We start from the raw sequence: 18,744 nt of genomic DNA, 5'->3' as shown, positions 1-18,744 counted from the left end.
GCTGCAGACAGCTTGCAGTGTTGTGTCCTAACCTGTTGTGCCACCAGGGAGAGCCCCTCCGGGAAAGCTGAATTTTAATTGTACATAGTTATATTTCATAATTCTCTAGGATATTTTCATTGGAATCAAACTTAAGCCTGATCTTTCTTAATATCTGCATATGAGCAAATAGACAACTATTAATTTTGATGAGTTCATTATATATATGTATATATATATATATATATATATATATTATTTTTAGACTAGACCTGAAAACATATATTATTCTAACACCAAAAACAAAGAAGGATATGGTCCAAAGAAAAATAATCAAAATAATCCATTAATGTAAAGAATTGACTTAGGATATTTGACTTCTTACGTAAGTCAATATGCAGTAAACGAACAACACACTTATTAAGCTAGAATAGAAAACGGTGGTACATGCTTTTGAGATCCACTGTGTTAACAGAGAAGGATAACTATCATGAAGCAAAAAATTAAGCCAAGTAATAGATTTTAATTTTTCATTGGGGCTTGATTTTGATTGATGTTTTTCTATTTAAACCTTACTTCTTACATGTATAATTTCAGTATTTTGAAAATGCAGTTCTAGTAAAATCTATTAATAGTCAATAATCCAATGTTTCCTTACACTACACTATAATTTACAAGTGAATCATTTACTGATGACTTTTGCTAGTGAAAACTTCCCATTCATTATTCACTTAGCTCTCTTCATTTGTTTATATTGATGAAAGTGTACCTGGAAGAAAATTCTACATTTATATTTATTTTATTCCCAAACCAGGGTTTAGTGCATTTTTTTTTCTTTAAAAGACCAAATGATAAACATTTTAAAATCTTTGCAGGTCATACAATTTCTGTCACCACCACTGAACTCTACCATCATAATGTAAAATAAATTATAGACAATCTGTAAATAAATAAGCATGGATGTACAAAGCAACACTCTATGGGTGGATTTGGAAGGAGGGACATAATTTGCAACTTCTCCATGTAGACTATTGTCAGTACTTTAATAACAATAGCAATTTAAAATACTTAAAAATACTTAGATTTCAAATGATGTTAAATAGGCAAGATATGTGCTTAAATCAGCATGGAAACAGTAACAAAATAATGATCAGAATTGTAACTAATAGAATCACACTAGTCTTAGATTTCTTGAGCTAGTTTGTTAAAGATACTTTGAAAGAAGAGGTAAATCAAATAGGGTTGGGACAATTAGTCACTTATTTACCTTTTACTCCTGTTGTGCTCTTGTGTGATGTCAGTGGAAACATGAAACCCCCATCTTGAATTGATTTCAGTCTTCTTTGAAGCCAGAGTTTCAAAACTGCGTTAGGAGTTAGAATAGAGATGTAAGTTCTAACCAGAGTTCCCAGTCTTAAGATTTTTTTTTTTTTAAATGAAGATGCTACATAAGTTGTGTGCTAAAACACTCTACACGATGTTTCTCATAATTTGACTTTCTTCTACTTAGCATGTCTAGGTCAAGTAAGGTCAACATGACCCTTTCATATGCTGTTGAATAAATATACTGAAAATTACACAATTGCCTGCAACTATACTTAAATTCACAAAATGTGTAAAATAGTAGCAAAGGCCGCCCTCCCTGGTGCGCAGCGGGTTAAAGCACAGCACTGAGAAGCTAACCGCATGACTTCGATTCCCGCCCTGCCTGCCCCGGAGGTGACCACATGGCGCAGCGGACCTCTCCTGACCTGCCCACTGCTCCCCTCAGCAGTGTACTTCGTCTATCTGCCTGTTCTGCTCCCCACTCTGTCTCTGGTGAAGCCTCTCACCGCCCCTGAGCCTCTGGCCTGTACCCCAGTTCATTTGAAATCTAAGTATTTTTAAGTATTTTAAATTGCTATTGTTATTAAAGTACTGACAATAGTCTACATGGAGAAGTTGCAAATTATGTCCCTCCTTCCAAATCCACCCATAGAGTGTTGCTTTGTACATCCATGCTTATTTATTTACAGATTGTCTATAATTTATTTTACATATTTTGCACAAATAAATAAATCTTAAAAAAAATAGTAGCAAAAGGTGTAACAGCAGGAAAAAAAAAGAAAGAAAATGGTGAGAACACTCATTTAATATCTATAAATCCTGTCCATATATAAACCAAAATCAAATTCTACCAGTTAAAGCAGGTATTCACAAACTATTCCAGATTTCATAATTGGATTAGAAAAGAATCAAATTAGGAAATGAATGCTTTCCTTATTCGTTAAATATTAGATATTCATCAGGAGAGGTTTATACCAACATTCACTATTGTAATTAACAAGTCACTATTTCTGGTAATTAAAACCCACTTAGGATATCTGGTAAGCTGATTAACAAATATGGGGAAAGAATGTGAGGGAACTTTCTGATGGGATACCTATTAGGATGACTAAGATAAAGTTGCATAATAACAAGTATGAGGATGTGCAGCAAAGAATCATCATCCCCTGCTGGTGGGAATGTAAAACAGTGATGCAACAATCTGTTAGCACCTCAAAAATGTTAATCATATAGTTTCCATGTGAAGTAATGTACATGGTCCTAATTCATACATAAGAAAATTCTCATACAAATAAGTTGTAAACACATCCACATAAAATTGATAATAACCCCAAACTGAAAACCATATGCAAACTAATAGAAAAAAATATGGATCTGTCTGGTTCTTGGAACAGATCTCCTGAAATTCTTGAAATTTCCTATAAGAAATTTGGAGTATCTTCTGTTCTAATACTTGGTCTTTTACCCTAGTTCATGCCAATGGGTTCCCAGATCCCTTGGAATCTTCCATGTTAGAGAAATGTATTTTATTCCAATGAGGACATTCTGGGCAGACACCTAGTCACGGGAAAGTCCAAGTCCTCATTAAAGCATGTAACTTTTAGCTTCAACATTGCCCTCCACCACTTATAGAAGAGGAGAGGTTTGAAGATTGAGTTAATGACTGCTCATTTCTACCTCATGAAAGAAGCCATCATAAATACATTAAATATATTTGGTGTTGGTGAACACATCCAGATGTTGGGAAAGTAGCAAACTTGCACCCAAATTATATAAGCATAGAAGTTCTTGCACTGGGGACCCTTTCAGACTTTGCCCCAAAGAGCTATTCATCTGTTTTTTCTATATTCTTTATTATGTCCTTTGTTACATAATAAGGCAATGTTAACGATTTTTTTTGAGTTCTGTAAACCTCTCTCAGTTGAACTTACATGGGAAGTTATGGAAATATCTGATTTATATTCAGTCATTGAGGGAAATCTTTAACCTGAGGGAGCACTGACCCTGTTTAGTGTCAGAATAGAATTGTGTGCCATTCAGCTGCTGTCATAGAGAATTGTTTGGCGTCAGAGAATTCCCACATATTTTGTGACCAACATGAAGTGTTCTGAGCAATGAAAGTAGAATTAAAGAATAAAAACAGGGAGTTTTTCCTAAATTTCACTCAAGGTCTGTCAACTGTGAATAGATAAACAAAATGTGGTCACCCCATATAATGGAATATTATTCAGCAACAAAAAGAAATTATTAACACATGCTACAACATGTATGAAATGTATCAACATTATGTTAATTGAATGAAAACAGACAAAGAAAGAATAATATCATATCTCATTTCTATGAAAAGTCCAGGAAAAGAAAATCCATAGAAAGTAGATTAGTGATTGCCAGGGACGAGAGGCACAAAAGACATCAGTAAATGCTAAATCGTATGGATTTTCTTTTGTGGTTTATGGAAATATTTTAAAATTAAATGTGGTGACAGATGCACTACGCTGAATATACTAAAAACCCATGCACTTTAAATGGGTGTGCTATGTATGTAATTTGTATTTCTATGATGATGTTTAAAAAACAAAACAAAACAAAACAACTTCTTGCCACCATAATAAACCAAACTCCTCAGCCTGAACTTTTGGTTTGCTAGTTTAGAGCACCAGAAACATTGACAACCTACCAATACCCTAATGCTTCCATCACAGACAGATATTGAAGCTGACCTGTTAAAAAACTCTTTCAAAAATTGGCCAATTTGATGAAGAAATTGGTATCCACAGTTCTCAGTCAAAGCTAATTCATGACAGTGCAGTATAAAAGATTAAGATTAATTATGTTTTTGTTTGGATCCCCATCTGTAGGACTCAGCCTCACAGCGATATAAGTACTGAGAATGCCTGTGTGGGAAGTGCCTTGTTTCCTGGATCCTACCAGGACAAATCAAGTTGAGGGGGATCATTACCAATGGACTGTGAAAACAAAGGCATCGCATCTTTTCTACTCTGTTTTAAATTTATATTTTATTTATGCATACAGAACTGGGGTACAGACCAGAGGGGCAGGGGCAGTGAGAGAATTCACCAGTGACAGAGTGGGGAGCAGAACAGGCAGGTATAGGAAGTACACTGCTGAAGGGGATAGCGGGCAAATCAGAAGAGGTCTGCCACACCATGTGGGTCAACTCCAGGCAGGGGATCGAACTCACACTCAAGTGGCTGTGACTCGCTTGCGGTGCTGCATTTTAAGCCGTTGTGCCACCTGTAAGGGCCACAAAGGCATCTTTTCTAAGAACAACTTCTGATTAACTCTACTAGAGGAAAGATTCCACTATTTTTGTATTCTCTCTATTGCAGCAGACATTGCAGAAATCACTGTCACATGACAGAGTTAACCAAGCATTACAAAGTCCCAAAATATAGATAGAGAAAAGTATTAGGAAATTAATGAACCAGAATATTTACTATGTTTGAATTTGTGTTAAAGTATATGTTGGCATTTAAATCTGGCAATTTATAGGTTATTATTTATATTCTAAATATATATTCACAATTATATGCATGCTATTATAATTAAATGAATAAGAGTTTGACTCGAAACTAAGTCTTTCTTGATTTTGCTTGTTACAAGTGGCTCCTTGCCATCTTGTACTTGTTATTCCAATTTTAACAAGAGCACTTAAGTCTTTCTTTTCTTCAGTTATGATAGTGACACAAAACAGCCAGAACAGGAATTTGAGTTGTGAAATTGGGACAATGCAAACCATCACTTTTTCTTATAAATTGTAACCAGTACCATAAGAAAGAGTCATATGCACTTAATCTACTAACCTCCCAATCAGTTCCTCCATTCCAGGTGATACAGCATAGTAAAAGCATGCAGAGTATAATATTCTAGTAGATCAGTGATGTCAAGAGGGACAGATTTTAAAACACACAATAAAAACAAAAAAACACTGGCATAGCATTGATTTGGGGAGATTGTAGTTGAAATGCAGGCATGGTTTATCTCTATCTAGTTACAGCTTGAGTGTGCAGAAATAAAAGGGAGTCAAGATAGGAAAAGTAAAATTTCTGTGTTTCCCTTCCCCTAATCTGTCACAGGCCAATGATTGGGTTAATAGTCTGGAGAAAAAGCTATCTTGTCAAGGTAAACTGAACTTTCATCACAACTAGGTCCCAAAGTCAATGAGTTGTCAAAAAACGAAAGAAAAGGAAAACAATTCTGTAATGATCTTTCTTTTTATCTTGTGGAGCACCTGCTTCCCCAAATGATGCCAAACGGACTGACAGCAGGTAGTTTCTAAGAAAAACTAGCTACTGTCTCCCCCAGGCTCCTCGTGCCTTTGCTGAGCCTTTGGCATGGGATTGTTCAGCAGGAAAAGTCAATAGTGCCTGCTGTCAACACAATGTGCCTATGTGCATTTTTAAAGGCTCTGCTTTCTTGAAGTTTAGTTGTCAGGAACCGTGCCTTTAAATAGATTTCAGTGTCAATACGTGCTGCTTCCCAGTAATGCTAAGAAATGGCCACAAAGAGCAGGATCAGATGCTATGTCAGGAGGCTTCCAATGTTGATACTTACTGGCTGCCCACCCATCAGGAACATCTTTAGAAACTGAGAGAACTTGGAGGAAAAATATCCTGCTTCAGCTTCTTTCTCGAATTTTTCTTACTATCATCAGGATAGCATATATTCCATACATAAATATAACATATGAGGGAGAGACTAGCCATACAACAAAAGTATATTCATGACACTACATATTGAATGTCTGTATTATTGAACAAAGGCATGGCAAAGTAAAGGCTATATACAACAGCGTCTACATCTTATAACAGACAGAATTATTTCAAAGACAGAAACACCAGACTGTCAACTTCTGAGGATGATAGGTTTTTTTTTTTGTTTGTTTTAAACAGTCATCATTCACTATATACATACTTTCCCCAAACCATTTATGGAGAGGGTTTTTGGAGAAGAGTTACAATTTTGTAAGTTTATTTTTTGTTTTTTACACTTTAGTCAACTTAAATTGCTTCATGTTTTTAAAAGGCAGATTGAATCAATTAAATAAGAATATGAAGAGATTTTTAGTATCAACTTCTTTGAGTCTTAACAATACAATATTAAATTAGGTTCATTTATTTTCTCTTTTCTAGTTATCTTAAATATGCAATTATTTGTGCTTAGTGTATTGGAAATATGTTAACTTATTTACTAACCAAGTGTTTAAATTCTGGTATCAACTGTGCACTGAAGGATACAAAAATTAAAGTGAGTAAAGACTGTAACAGGAACATAGAAGTAGCCATTGGCACAAAACCATTCATTTATTGAGTTGGGAAAATAAAGGAATTTGTGAAGGAAAGTGAACTTTGAGAGATGATGGTAATTTCTATAGTTGGAATTCAGGCTGGAGGGTGGGAGGAAAGTACTTTATGTTGAGTGTTATATGAACATGATGAGCACTGAAATTATAAACACCAGCTACGCTAGATAAATCATAAGAGATATGGAGTAGGGAGGGAGATGGGCCATGCAGGTGAGCCAGTAAATAAAATACAACCAATATATCATGCTACAACTGGTCTTTATTAAACACATACAATTATGGCTTTTTTTTTTTTATTTATCCATAAGTTCATGTATCCAGTCGATTTTTAAATAAATGCCAGCAGAGATCCTACTGTTGGCTAGGTTGTGAAATATATACTGGAGATACAACAGTGAAGTGCAACAGCGAAGGAAAACAAATTTCTTGTTTTGTTTTTTTGATGGTGATGACACTGTAAGAGAGAGGGGCAGAAAATGAATGAATAAAAACAAATAGTGAAATCACTGCCACAGACAGAGCACATGAGCCAGGATAACTGGCTCCTTGATGATGACGTTTGAGTCCAAATCTAAAAGTAACAATGGCAAGATCTAAATGTAGGTAAGGGAGGAAATGTTCCGTAGAGAAAGAAAAGTCAGTGCCAAGGTACAGGGGAACAAAAGGCCATTTTCAGTTTTTCTTATCAAATGAAGATGTTCTAGTACATAAATTCTGGAATCTGTACTGTGTTTGCTCTCTTCAAATTTCCATGAGAAGCACCATACTGTGTGATAAGAACAATTAAAAAAATTAAGTTTTAAGAAAAAGGGAAAGTTTAATTTTTCCAAAGAATAATGGTTTTATCATAGTTCTGGAAATGGGGTGCAGGTTTTTGGTGAATACCGGATTCATTTAAAAAAAATGTTTCATTGTAGGGCCCTCCCTGGTGGTGCAGTGGGTTGGAACGCAGCAAGAGAAGCTAGCGGAGGCCACTTTAATGCAAGTTCTATCCCCGCCCCGGAGGTGATCCACATGGCGAGGCAGACCTCTCCTGCCTTGCCCACTGCTCCCCTCAGCAGTGTGTTTCATTAATTTACCAGTTCTTCTCCCATTGTGACCCTGGTGAATTTCTCACCACTTCTGCACCTCTGGCCTGTACCCCAGCTCTGGATGCATAAATACATAAAATTTTAAAAAAAGGTTTCAGTATATTTGAACAGAAATTAATTAAGACTATATTAGTCAGAGTCATGTAATTTTATGCACTCAGCACTTCATTTCTATTTCTGCTAACTCTCCAGATGGTGTTATTTAAACGTTTGTGTCATCTCAAGTGAAAAAAATATTGACTAAATTCCAATAATTGGCAACAAGCGGATACCTTTGTCTAGTTGATCTGCCTCTTCTGATCCCCACTTTCTCTGGTGAATCCTCTCATCCTGGCACCTTTGGCCTACACCCTAGTTCTTGCATGCTTAAATAAATAAATAAAAATAAATCTTAAAAAAAGAGATTTGTGAGTCACAGAGTTAAGTTCTTCGTACCGTAAGAAACACGTCTAGGGCCCTCTCTGGTGGCGCAATGGGTTAAAGCACAGCACTGAGAAGCTAAAGCCACTTCAGCACCAGTTCAATCCCAGCCCCAGAGGTGATCCACATGGTGCGGCAGACCTCTCCTGACCCGCCTGCTGCTCCCCTCAGCAGTGTACTTCGCTGATCTGCCTTTTCTGCTCCCTGCTCTGTCTCTGGTGAATCCTCTCACCATCACTGCACACCTCTGGCCTGTACCCCAGTTCTGTACAAATAAATAAATAAATCTTACCAAAAAAAAAAAAAAGAGAAATATGTCAAATAGAACTTCCCCAATTCCCCAACTAGTCATTATAATCCATGAATGGTGTAGATATGAAAATTGTTCATGAAGAAGCCTGTGTTAATAAGGTTTCCTAAATATAGAACTATACATGAAAAGAATATAAAAAACACAGCATGGTGAACATTAAATCAGTTATACATAGCTATAAAATCAGAGCTTGCCTGGAATACGTATAATTATTACAAATAATGTGCTTATTTCTAAGAATTTTTATTGATTATTACAAATCTGTCTCCAGCTTAGTTTTTAGATCTATATATTGCAGTTAATATCACAAAGGATGAAATGAAATAATGTAGGAAAGTATTCATCTGGGCTTCTGGTAAATATTAGACATCAAAGATTCATACTTGTTACTATGGAAAGAATAGGAAAACAACTGAGATAATTTAAGAGTTTTCTACAACCACAACTCTTAATTAACTCTTAGATTCTCCTGAAATAAAATACTATACATACTTGCCTCCATAAAGGGTTTTAAAATTACAATGTTATTGACAAATATAAAATGAAAAAAAAAGTTTTAGAACTACACTTATAGCCCCTTTGTTAGAGTGATACATCAAATGATTCTCCTCACCACACGAAGAGGTGTTCCCTCCATTTTTACAGATGAGAAACCAGATGTTTGTAATAGATTCATGCATATTCCCCAAATTTCAAATCTAATAAATAGCACAGTCAGAACATAGATGTGAAAATAGTGTTATGTATATAACATGCATTTGAGCATTCTAAATAAATTTATGTAAAATGTCCTGATTAATATAGTCCATAATGCATATATTTACTGTTAATAAGTGATTGGCTTGTGATAAAGATGTGAAAAATTATAAAATAAATTATGTATGTATAAAAGTGTATATATGCATGTTATATACATAAATATTTTCTGTCAAATATTTATATGAGGGATTATCTAATTCACTAAACATTAATGGTTATTCTTTTATTAGTTTCATTTGTGGGGTACACTTTTTAATAGAAGGAAATTTTTTCTTAATAAAACTCAACTCATTCACCTCCCCCCATGGAAACATACCCTTTAAAAGTTATTTAAAATAATATGAAATATTTAGGCCCTCCCTGGTGGTGCAATAGTTAAGGATGCAACACTGCAAGTGAGCCCAGCCGCTTCAGTACCAATTGGATCCTCAGCCTTGGAGTGACCACATGGCACTGCAGATCTCTCCTGACCCACCCACTGCTCCCCTCAGCAGTCAGTGTACTTCCTCCACCTGCCTTTTCTGCTCCCCACTCTATCTGTGGTGAATCCTTTCACTGCCCCTGCACCTCTGGCTTGTACCCCAATTCTATATGCATAAATAAATCTTAAAAAAAAGGAATATGAAATATTTAATCAGCAGTTTAAAGTTTATATTCATAATGCATCTCAGAATATAAATCAAATTAACTACTAAGAATGTTCTTTAATGTTTAATTAAAAAGATTAATATGGGTATAAAAATAAAAGCAGGGCCCTCCCTGGTGGCGCAGCGGGTTAAAGCACAGCACTGAGAATCTGAAGCCACTTCCGCATGAGTTCGATTCCCGCCTGCCGCCTGCCCCGGAGGAGACCACATGGCGAGCCAGACCTCTCCTGACCCGCCCGCTGCTCCCCTCAGCAGTGTACTTCGTCGATCTGCCTGTTCTGCTCCCCACTCTGTCTCTGGTGAAGCCTCTCACCGCCCCTGAGCCTCTGGCCTGTACCCCAGTTCTGTATGAATAAATAAATAAATCTAAAAAAAAAAAATAAAAGCAAAATAAGGTGCAGCTTTTCCTAGAACCATAACGTAAATGAATTTGACACCTTTTTCTCAGCTGTTCCTACTTAGTTGCATTAATGTGGGAACAGAATGATAGTAAACTGCCCTATCATAAGTACAATATGAAGAGTAGGCATTAATAATAAAAAAGTAACACTCAGACATTTTCTGCTGTCTCAGTAATAGAAACAATGAAAATATTCAGAGAGTAATGAGGATATTAGGAATTCTCAAACATGAAACCACAAAAGGAGGCATGAAGTACAAAGAGGAAACCATTTTCTAGTAAGAGAAGCTGAACACAGAGGGAACAGTTGCCTTGGTTATTCTTGACATAACTTCAGAAAAATTAGGGAACTTATAATGTTTAAAAATACTTGGTTATGACTGGTGGGAAAAGCCTTGTTTTAAAATATCAGTCTTTCAGCAAGCAGAAGAAATGGAACACAAACACAATATAAGTACATGGAACTAGTAATAAAGAGACTTTGAGTTTATACTTATTTTGCTCGTATACTAAAAAACCCAAATCCATACTTTTCATAATGACTACACAAGTTCCAAATTGTAATCATCTTCTTAAAGCAGTATAGCTAAGATGATGTAAGCAAACTTTAAAAATATATATTGAGATGGTTTAAAATGGAAATGTGGATATTATAGTCAGAACAAAACCTGACTTTGAGTTGTCTTAAAAAAATGATATTTTAGAAGAAAACAAGATTGCATTTAAAATAATTTTTGATCAATTGATAATTTATGTGACATGTTATGCACTGTTTTGAATGCTCTGTATTTATTGTTTTAATTTTACAGTGCCTGGGTACATGATTCTGTGAAAGAGGATTCTCTGAGATGCAAAAAACCTGTGTCTCATTCAAATCTCACAACAGGTGAGTGTGTTGACATAGGTATCACACAATGCATTTCAGAAGTAATTGCCTGAAAAGATCGATACTTTATTATTATTATATCATTGCATTCATAAAAACGAATACACAGTATCATTGAGTAAAATATCATCATTAAATGCTATTTTGTCCAGTAATGTGTCCAATTTTTACAGAAAATTGTAAACTAAGTAAGGTTAGTACTGTTAGACCAAAGTCACAGGCAGACAGCTCAGTAATGTTCATCCAGGACACAGCAGTGCCAGTGGCTGACTAGGACACGGAATCCCACTGGGTTTGGAGAGAAACTGCATGGGCCAGTGCTCACCATTCACTCCACCTCCTTCCTCCTCCTGACCCAGTACACACTCATCTTTAATTGTTCCTCAAACACGACCTTCTTCAGGAAGCCTTCCCTCACCACACAGCTGGTCCCCACCCTGGGCACCTCTTATCTCCAGAAGCCCATAGTCATAGCAATGCCCCACTGGGTGGTAAATGCTAGGTAGTGATTTTCCGACACAGTGTCTGATATGGAGGCAGAGACTTGAGGAGAGAGAGAGAGGACTCACGATGATGAAGTGAAACTAGGCTTAAAAATGAAAACGGAGCAAAATGTGGATTCGGGACAAAATGCGGATTTGGGACAACAACCGGATCAGGAATTCTTTTGTGCAAAAGAAACAGCACAAGGAAAGCTTGCACGTTGGAAATCACAGGTGAGGAGGACCATGTTTTTGAGTTTCATTTACTCAGAATGTCGGTGAGGAAGGATGATGAGCTGTAAAGCTGCTTGTGGAAATCGCTTGGGGTCTTGAGGTCTAGAATGCTAATTGTGAATTAGGAGTTTAGATGTTTTCCCTAAAGGGAATTGGCAACTCTGTAGCTTTTTTCCCCAAAAAGTAAAGACAAAAAGTTGTGCTTCTAAAAACTACCCTGATGGTAGACAGAATGAGTTATGGTGAGGATCGCTGATGCTTGGGAAACTCCTGGGTTTGACAAAATCAAACGTTTACAATACTCATTGAAAAGCATTTAGAGATCTTGTACTCATTTGGCGAGTTGATGGAGAAGACTCTTACACTTATGTAAGATGTACCAAACTGTTAGTACAAGCAAATGGTATGTAGAACAATATGGATGAGGATGAAAGTGTCTCTTATGTATCTAATTTATAGAGTTCACTCATAGTCTTCTTATCTCCCTGTGGAAAGCAAACAAAGTCTGTTTTTGCCAAATACAGTTCTAACAGTGTGCGGTCCTGGCCTCATATTGATATAGTGGAAAGCCAGTGCTCTGGAATGCAGGTGAGGTTATGAAGCTGGACTATATTAAACCCCCAGCTGTAGAAATATTTAACTCACTGATTATCAGCTTCTTTCCCTGTGCATTCTCTGTTCCCAGTGTAATTTAGGAAAGAGTAAAGGAATTTCTTCCTCTAAGGACATAACAACTTTCACATATCTTTAAGTGTTCATTTAGGTTAAGTCAGAAAGCCTACAATGGGTAGGCAATGGGACTAGCAATTATTCTGATCTGACATTTTGGGGATTATAATTAAGCAATAAGGCGCAAGCCAAGGGTGTGTTACTTTAAGATAACACACTTCTTGGAAAGGGCTGTGAGGCATAAGGGGCGAATTAATGCCTCCAATGATCTGGGAAATGTGTTATCTCTCTTAGCACAACTCTGGGTGTCTTAGTGCCGTGCACATAGTTTTTGATGCACTGGTTGTCTATGGATTGACTGCGCCATGTCAAACATGTTTAAAACATGTTTGCTCTTGTGGACAGGCAATGGCTGCCGAGTCACAAACATCAGCCTTGCCATTATCAACTGATCAAGGACTGGGCCATGACTTCAGTCTGGTGAGACTTTATCAGAGATGTGTGCCCAGGTTGCTGGAGACAATCCTTTTAGAACAATCGCGATGCTATTCATTTCAGATGAGCTGTTTTAAGGCTTTTCACCCATTTGGTGCTTCTACATTTATATAAATGAATGGAGTAAGATCATTCAAAACTGAATTTTTAATGTGAGCCTTCCCCCCACCCTCATGTGATTTTGTTTGATTTTCATAATATGGCTGCCAATTACTGGGTTTGCATTTGATTGACAGAAAGTGATTTCTAGTTCAGCCACCATCAAACACCACTGCACTTCATTCTGGAAGATGTTTTGGCAGTTAAAGAGACTGTGTCGGACAAAAGAATCTTTTAAAACTGGTTCTTTCTTTATCCTAGTGAGTTCCATAGTGAGACACACCAGGCGAAAAGAAAGAACCATCTTTAATCTACGCTGCTGAGGGAAATCAAAGGGAGTGAATTAGAACTAAGAGTCGCTTCTTATGTTCATTGGAGAGCCTTTTTTCTGCTCCATTTGATACAACAAATCAGATCATCAAAGTAAGTCAAGCACAGGTTCGAACCCGTCGCTCCTTGACCCGGCTTCCTCCCTGCTCGCAAAGCCTCCCCTGGAATTGCTTGTGATGTCAAATCACAAAGCTACATGAAGTGCTTATACCCCAGGAGCCAGGCAGAAATTGTATTTTTAGATTCCTTTTCTGTGACTCTAGTAAAATAATATGAAATTCTTTTATGGCTCTATCTAAGCAGTTTGATGAATCTGCTGTATTTGAAAGCATGAAAGGGGTGATAACAAAAAAAATCTGTATTGGCTGCTTCAAGCCACTAGGTCTTCTTAAGAATAGCTGCAGGGTCCTGTTGGCAAGGCGCCAACTTGTGTGTACTGCTGGAAGTTGTAGGGAATTTCACTCCACCCAGGAGACATCTATCTTCAAATGTATGCTGTAAAACATTTCACAAAATAAGCGTTTTTTTTCCATGTAAAATTGTACATCTTCTGATCTGGGGTTCTTACAACATGTAGGAAATTAAAAGAAAAAAATCAAACTCTTTACAAGTTCTTAAAATTAACATTCTTTACTGACTGCCTTATCATTTACATCAACTTCTATTTGTTTGTAATGATCGTCAACTATAACAAAACAGAATAAATTTTCCATTATCATGATACAACCCTCCAAAAATCAGCCTATAGATGTCAATTAAATGATGACACTAGCAATGAATCATTTGTATTTTTATATACCTGTGGCTTCTCCCTTGAAGCATTGCAATTCTTTAATAGTCCACTCAATACAGTAAATCTGATGAAACTGTGTTACTGACAAAATATAATTCACACAAAACAGAGTTCCAAAGCGGCATTTCAAGAAGCTGGACTCACTGCTTTTAGTAGTTCAGGATACTGAACTATAACTTGCATGTTTAAGAATAAAGAGTCACTCTGAAGTCCAATTGTTCTTTCTTTTAGTTTGTGCCTAAGATGATTTGTTAAATACAAGGTCATTTAAAATTAGCGATAAGGCATTTCCTACATCATTTCCATTCCATCATATGCAATTGTTGATCACAATATAGCTTGCTTAAAACTGCAAAGCCTCCAAATTATGGGGTTTGCTTTCAGCCTGCTGAATGAAAAATTAGATATAGAACTTCTGTCTTCTGTTAATGTTAATGGGAGTTGCACGCCTAATTCCCTTAGAAGCCTGGAACAAATGTATGCTATGAGTTAGCATTCCTAGGTTTTCAGGGTCTTTACACTTTAAAAGTGTCTTTAGTCTGAACAATAGCCAATTTCTTCTAGTTACTCCAAACCTAGCCCCAACTACTATAGTTGAAAACTTTGGGATTTCAGCTCTCACAAATAGAATAAACTATTCTAAAATCTGGATGTTTCAATATATTACCCACTTTTGACCATTTGAGATAAAATTAAAACTTGAAAACTGCTCAATATGTTTTTTAAATATTTTTTTGGCCAAGTAATACTCCTTTAGGCATTGAGATGGTATATTTGGGATTTACTTTTTAAAACTGTTAATCTAGGCCCTCCCTGGTGGCGCAGCGGGTTAAAGCGCAGCACTGAGAATCTGAAGCCACTTCCGCATGAGTTCGATTCCCGCCTGCCCCGGAGGAGACCACATGGCGAGACAGACCTCTCCTGGCCCGCCCACTGCTTCCCTCAGCAGTGTACTTCGTCAATCTGCCTGTTCTGCTCCCCACTCTGTCTCTGGTGAAGCCTCTCACCGCCCCTGAGCCTCTGGCCTGTACCCCAGTTCTGTATGAATAAATAAATAAATCTTTAAAAAAAAAAAAAAACTGTTAATCTATTTGAATCCCAAGAAAGGTGTTAGTTTTTCTGTCTTCATTTACTCTAGTTATACTATCAGAGGGTATTATTCCCTCCAGAAATATAGTACTTACTCCCTTCTGGGAAATAGTACTAACTAACAGATTCTCTGTTCAATGTTCTCACTCTTGAAGTATTTCCTCCTTATGATAGGATGCTGATACTCACTTCTGAGTAATTAATTACATTGCTGAGTAATTAATTACATCACATAAGTGGAAAAAAGCATCATCTGTGTAAATGAAGCTTTTCAAAATAAAGAACTCTGAAAATACCTAATCTGTATTATTTTTAAATCAAATATCCTATTTGCTTTTCTTTAAAAAAAAAATACTTTTTTTTTTTTTTTTTTGGTAGAAGAGCTGGGGTATAGGCCAGAGGTGCTGGTGGTGAGAGGATTCACTGGAGAGAGATTGGGGAGCAGAACTGGCCGACTGACTGAAGTACACTGCTGAGGGGAGCAGCAGGAGAGACAGGAGCGGTTTGCTACGCCACATGGGTCAGTTCCCTGGCCCGGGATGGAACTCAGATCTTGGCAGTGATAGTGCTGAGACGAAGAGCTATACCACTGGGGAGGCCCCAAATATCCTATTTTGGATCTTACTGACTGGGAATGTTTTCAAATTAATTTTACAGGAAATCTCATCGATATTAGAGGAAGCGAGTGTTACTTATCACCAGGAGTCAAGTGTTCTCTATAACCTAATTTGGCAAAGTGTGGTCTCACCTGGGAGCTTTTTAGAAATGCTGAGTCTCTTCTCTGCTGTCTTCCTGCTGCATCTGTATTTTATCAAGTTCCATGGTCATTCCATGCACACAGAGATTGGGAAACACTTCTCTGTAACATTCAAAGAAACTCTAAGCACTCAGAATTAAGCCACCATTGATACCAGTATTTCTTCATAATATACCATCTTATACAGAAATCTTACAAAAGGGGAAATGGTAAAAGTCAGTAGATTTGACCAAGTAGAATGTTACTATTCCTTAAGATAAGGAAATCGACATTAACTCATCCACCCATTTTCTCCTTATGGCATAGAGAGAAGCCCTATGAAGCAACTGAGGACTTGAACAGTGTTCTGGAAACACTGTAAACAAACACACTTACTTCATGCAGTAGTTATTTATTTGTGACAGTAGTTTTCAAATTTAAGGTGTAAAATAATATCTGGCATTTATAAAAGACAGAATCTTGAGTCCCATACTCAGAAATCTGTTAGGTTAGTCTAGATTGGCATCCAGGGATCTATAGTTTTAAAATCATCCCAGATAATATGAAGTTGCCATCAAAAAATTTTTGAGGAAAATGATTATATACCTAACTCACATGCCAAATGAGTTTATTTCGTTTCTGAACTGTGTGGGATAGGCTGAAATTAACACAATTTTACATTTTGTTGTTAAGCATTAAAATGTGAACATTTTTGATTGCTCATTGAGACAAATATCATATTCCACTTATATGACTAAAAGTAATTGTAAAATTATATTTAAAATGTATAGCCAAAATGCTCTCATCCGCAATAGCTTATTGTTAAATGTATATCGTAATTTTGCCTTTTTATTTATGGTGGCATACTGTTAATATTTAAGGAAATTAGTATGCTTGGAGAAGTGTATTATGAAAGGATTAAAATTAATATTAAATATCAACACTTGAACTGTTGAATAAATAGTAACTAAAAAAGTAAAATGTATCTCAGTTTGCAAGCTGTATCCAGACATTTTTCAGTCACCTCAAATTTGAATATTTTAAAGATTCAATATTAAAAATATCTTTGGGCCCTCCCTGGTGGCGCAGCGGGTTAAAGCACAGCACTAAGAAGCTTAAGCCACTTCCGCATGAGTTTGATTCCCGCCTGCCCGGGAGGAGATCCACATGGCGTGGCAGACCTCTCCTGACCCGCCCACTGCTCCCCTCAGCAGCGTACTTCCTGGATCTGCCTGTTCTGCTCCCCACTCTGTTCCTGGTGAATCCTCTCATCCCCCGCATCTCTGGCTGTGCCCCAGTTCTGTATAAATAAATAAATCTTTTAAAAATATATCTTTACTGGAGGTACAGACATGAATATATTGCTCAGGGAAAGTTTACAGATAGACAAGTGCCTGCCAGATTTTTCAAAGAGACAATATATAAAACATCAGAGATGAAAAGCTACCTGCAAATGAAACAGGGAGTGATTAGGGAGTACACAATGCCAAGAATTGAAGATAGTCAGCAAAGATAGGATAGGCAATATTTGCTTTTGTAAAGGGGAGGAGAGGTATTGATTGGGAGACGACTGAGGACTATGAAATGGAAAGACATGTTTCACCACATAGCTGTGAGGGCTGAAGATGCTGGAAAAGTAAAATGGTCAAAGATCACGGAGTGTGCAGTAGGCGAAGGTGGTGGTGTCATGGAGATACCATCGCACCTAGAACAAAGCAGAAAATGGCAGGTGCAGGTGCAAGTAGAGTAGTAGCTTTCTCAGTTACTTTCTGATGGTTTTACCTTTGTTCTGAAGTAAAAATTAAAGTTATATGCCACTGCATAGAAGTTGATTCATTTTAAGGTTTGAGGAAACAGGGGAACTTGATATAATCACACTGGAAAATGAAGATATAAGAGGAACAGAGGGGCCTCCCTGATGGTGCAAGGGGTTAGAGCACAGCAGTATGAAGCTATCTGCAGTCACTGCAGCACCATCCTCATTCAAGAGCTGACCTACATGGAGCAACAGACCTCTCCTGTCTTGCCTGCTGCTCCCCTCAGCAGTGTATTTCAGTCCACCTTATCTGCCTGTTCTGTTCCCTATTCTGCCTCTGGTGAATCTTCTCACCCCCTGTACCTCCAACCTGTAACCCAGTTGTTATATGCATAAAATAAATATTTTTTTAAAGAGGAACAGAGAAAAAGTCATAGAATTGTCAGACTTTGTTATAAATATTAGGAAGCTAGAGGAGGTCTAATTGGATTGGGTCTTGCTGTAAAGTTTTTAATCCATCTTCATCCAACAAACTTTATCAAAAGTTGGCAATTTGGAGGGTATATTTGACAGAACAGAATAGGGAAAGGAAATTGTAGACACAGGAAAATAAAAGAATAATTAAAGTTATATATCATAGGATCCAAGATAAAGAAAGTGGTTTATAAAAAGGATTACTATATAGGGGGGAATGATAAAAGGTAGTAGATTTGAACATAGAGAAAAAATTCAAACTAGAATATCAAATCTATCCACTTCTTAGACAATAAATAACCCATGATGATTACAAGAATTGGTGGTGAGGAAACCTACAAGTAAATGCAGGGAAGCTAATACCTGAGGTGGGGGTTAGCTGACAACAGTTGAGTCAACTAAAAGAAAGAAAGGGCTTATACTTGAGGAGGTGGATAAAG

The sequence above is a fragment of the Condylura cristata genome, unplaced genomic scaffold, assembly GCF_000260355.1.
Source record: "Condylura cristata isolate star-nosed mole 26May11 unplaced genomic scaffold, ConCri1.0 scaffold00003, whole genome shotgun sequence".
NCBI lineage: Eukaryota > Metazoa > Chordata > Mammalia > Eulipotyphla > Talpidae > Condylura > Condylura cristata.
This window is presented reverse-complemented; position numbering follows the sequence as displayed.